The following is a 4,538-nucleotide window of genomic DNA, read 5'->3' as shown; positions in this document are numbered from 1 at the left end:
TGAAATTGGTTGAGGGAAACATTATTCAATAGGGACTAGAAAGATATTTCTATTCTCCCAAAAGTCTGCATTACTCTGTTCATGATGTTAGGTTTACCAGCCCTGCCCAGGATTCCACAGAGGTACAAGCCATTGAAAGAGTGGTCATACCTATGCCCAGGGATGGGAAATACCCCTCCCCCTAAATTGGTGGTCCAGTAACCGTGCTGCATTGCCCAGCCCTAGGAAGAACACACTAACTGAAGCGGGAGAAAAGTTGTTAAGCACCCACCAGTAAGGAGACCCAGGCCAAGTGGGATGAGTTGGTTCCATTTAGGGACCCTCATTTAGGGATGCTTTGAGCCCCAATCTAACAACTCCCTAGGAAAATCGCCCAATTAGAATGGAGATTTGAGCAAGATGCTTCCTTAGAAGACACAGGCTACAGTACAGAAAGCTTTGCCCTTAAGCCTTTATGACCCACATGGCTCCATGACCTTGGAAGTGCCTGCTTTCCAAAGCCTATGGCAACCATGCATAGGGAGGAAAGAAGTAGTTTATGGGACTTGATGTTTGTTGAGGCAGGCAATGGAAACTGAACCTTTAAGAGATAACTATCAGTAGGTGAATGTACTTGAGTCATCACAAAAGTCTAAGCTAATCAATAACAGGTTTTGTGCAGTCATTACCTGGGGCTCCTAAGATGCTCCCTCCCCAAAGACAGAAGTTTATCTCACCCAGACAGGAAAACCGTGTCCTCCTTTTAGTCCCCATGCTTGCAACAGCACATATGACCTTCCTGTACCTGACGTGTAATACTGTAAAAATTTCTCCCACACTTCCTCCTGCTTCTCAGGACTTGAGCCCTGATTTCCTTGCTGAATGTGCTCTTCAAGTGGTTTCCTCCCTCTCTTCTCCTCACTTCATTTCCCTGAATGACCTCCCTTAGCCCTACAACTGTATAAATTTACTTTTCACTGACACTTTGGGATCCATTGCTCTGAAGGGAGCCTGTGCCTTAGGAACATCACTTTCAGTTGGGTCAAGAATGAAGGTAGTATGCAGGGAAGTAGGAGGGGAAGGGAATGAGGGGGGAGGGGTGAAAGAAGGGAGGGTAGATTGGGGGAGGGGGCAGTCAGAAGCGAAACACTTTTGAGGAGGGATAGGGTGAAAGAAGATAGAAAATAGAATCGATATAATGGGAAGGGAATAGGATGGAGGGAAACACAGTTAGCAATGGTAACTGTGGAAAAAATTTTGAAGCATAGATAAGAGCAATGTAAGATGATGATGATTGAATGACTGATTGATGACTGGATGAAGATGAGGCTTGACTGATAATGATGATAAGTATGGCACTTACTTTGCTGGGCTATTGTAGAGAAAATTCTTTGTCAGGTATAAGGTACTTTATAAATGTAATCTATTACTGTTGTTGCAATAATCAGCCTCATGGGTTTATTGTAAGGAAATCTCTCTTTAAAGTACTATATAAATGCAGTTCACTATAAAAAAAGATGAGAGGGATGCTATTAGAAAAATCTGGAAAGACCTACATGAGCTGATGCAGAGTGAAATGTACTGTATACAAAATAACAACAATATTGTAAGATGATCTGCTGTGAATGACTTGGTTATTTTCAGCAATGCAATGATCCAAGACAACTCTGAAGGACTTAATGAAAAATAGATAGAATCCATCTACAGAGAAAGAACTGATGGTATCTGAACACAGATTGAAGCATACTTTTTTGTTAATTCCTTTATCTGAAGTTTTGTTTTTGTCCGTTTTCTTTCACAACCTGGCTAGCATGGAATTGTTTTGCGTGACTACTCATGTATAACTTATGTTGAATTCCTTGAGTTCTTGGGGGTTGGGAGGGAGGAAGAGAATTAGGAACACAAAGTTTTAGAAAATTGATGTCAAAATTTGTTTTTACATGTAATTTGGGAAAATAAAATTCTAAATAGACAACAATAAAAAAGAATGAAGGTGAGGGGCAGCTAGGTGGCACAGTGGATAGAGCACTGGCCCTGGAATCAGGAGTACCTGAGTTCAAATCCGGCCTCAGACACTTAACACTTACTAGCTGCGTGACCCTGGGCAAGTCACTTAACCCCAACTGCCTCACTAAAAAAACAAAAACAAAACAACAACAAAAAAAGAAGGTAGTAATAGATGTAAATGAACTTTCAGTTTGATGTCCAAACAATTAGAGCTATCTAAAAGTGGAATGGGCTGCCTCAGGAGATAATGAGATATATATCACTAGAAAGTCTTTTTTTTTTTTTGTGAGGCAATTGGGGTTAAGTGACTTGCCCATGGTCACACAGCTAGTAAGTGTGAAGTGTCTGAGGCCAGATTTGAACTCAGGTACTCCTGACTCCAGGGCCAGTGCTCTATCCACTGCACCACCTAGCTGCCCCTGAAAGTCTTTTAAAAAAGAATCACTGTTATTTTCCAATAACCCACCTTTCCCCCAATACAACCCTTTGGTAACAAAGAGATTGATTAGCCATGTGTGATAGCATGATAGTGCCTAGAACATAGTAAGCATGTAATAAATGTTTGTTAATTGACTGATTCACACCTGTCATTAATCCCCTTCTAATGAGGAGAAAGGTATGTTTTGTTTTTTTTTATCAATACTTCAGGTTATTGCATTGAACTGAGTTCTGATATCTTTTAAGAATTTTCCTTTATATTATTGTGTTCACTATTCATATTGTTCTCTTAGATTTACTTACTTTGGTCTTCCTAAGTTTATACAAGTCTTTTCAAAATTCTCCAGATTACTTTTATTCATCATTTCTTATGCCACAATACTCCATTACATTCATAGGTCAAAATTCAGTCACCAGGATTTACTTCTGCATTGTGCTAAGTATAAAGGCAAAAATATGATCCCATCCCTTAAGGAGTTCTCACATCATAATGTAGGAGTCAACATACAAATAACTGAACATACAAGATATAGTTATCGTCCAACTGATGGATACTTGCTTTGTTTCTACTTTTTTGCTATCACAGAAAAGTGATATTATAAATATTTTTATATTTTCTGCCTGTGATGACATCACTGGGTCAAAGGGCATAAACAATTCATTGTACTTGTACTCTTTTATAGCCTGTGTCCAGAGGGCTTAAATCAATGCAATGTGTGGGAAGGCTGATAGTGTAATATTGTCCCTGTCTTCTCATGGGTTCTCCATTACAACTATTTCCACATGTAATCATCTTTGCCAATTTGATGAGTGTAGGGTGGAACCTCATAGTAATTTTTTTTTTTTTTTGGTGAGGCTATTGGGGTTAAGTGACTTGCCCAGGGTCACACAGCTAGTAAGTGTTAAGTGTCTGAGGCCGGATTTGAACTCAGGTACTCCTGACTCCAGGGCTGGTGCTCTATCCATTGCGCCACCTAGCCGCCCCACCCTCATAGTAATTTTAACTTAATTTCTCTTATTAGTATAAATGTGAAAAAAAATGTGGAGTATTTTTTTCATACGAAAGTCTCATAGCTTACACTAACTCACACCCCTCCTCTCCCCGTCTCCTTCCATCAACATACATGTTTTTCAGTGCAGTGATATTGGTCTCTTTGCTGTTCCTTGCAAAGATACTCCATTTCCAGACTCTGGGCACTTTTACTGGCTACGTTTTACACCTGGAACTTTCTCCCTTCACATCTCTGTCTCTAGGCCTCCCTGGCTTCCTTCACATGTCAGCTACAGTCCCACCTTCAGCAAGAAATCTTTCTCAATCTCCTCTAGTACTAGTGCCTTGGCTCTGTCGATGACGTCAAATTTATCCTGTATTTTTACATAGATGTTTGCATGACGGTTCCCCCATTAGATTGTAAACTACTGAATTATAGGAAATATCTTTTGCTTTTTTGTGCCCACAAGTGATTAGTACATAGTAGGAATTTAATAAACGTTAGTTGACTGAGGCAAAAGTATGTAGTAGCAAGAGGGTAAGGCTATCCTTAGGGAGATGTTGGTTTCAAATCTTGCCTCTGACTCTGTGAAATCATGCATTAGTCACTTAACCTTTCTGTGTTCCTGAAATTAAGACTATAATTTACAAAACCTCAGTCTGCATCTGTGGAAGGTGTTTCCCACATCAATTAAATGATGTCTGGGCAAAATAAAATTAATAATTTCATATTGTTGTTGATCATTTGCATTTCTTCTTTGAAAAACTACATATCCAGTTATCATTTATCTCTTGGGGAACAACAGCTCTTGGTCTTATACATTTGTACTAATCCCTTATGTATCTTGGATATCAGACTTCTTATGAGTTATTTGATGAGATTTTTTTCAAATAAGGTTATTTTATTAGCCTACTTAAAATGTTTTTGCTTTTAACTTTAGGTCATCAAAATTATCTATTTTTTGTTTTTATGACTTTTTCTAGCCCATTTTTGTTTGGTTTTCTTTTGTTGGTGGGACAATGAGGGTTAAGTGACTTGCCCAGGGTCACACAGCTAGTAAATATTAAGTGTCTGAGGCCAGACTTGAACTCAGGTCCTCCTGAATCCAAGGCCATTGCTTTA

Source organism: Dromiciops gliroides, chromosome 3 (assembly GCF_019393635.1).
Source record: "Dromiciops gliroides isolate mDroGli1 chromosome 3, mDroGli1.pri, whole genome shotgun sequence".
Lineage (NCBI taxonomy): Eukaryota > Metazoa > Chordata > Mammalia > Microbiotheria > Microbiotheriidae > Dromiciops > Dromiciops gliroides.
The sequence above is the reverse complement of the archived record's forward strand: the minus strand, read 5'-3'. Positions refer to the sequence as shown.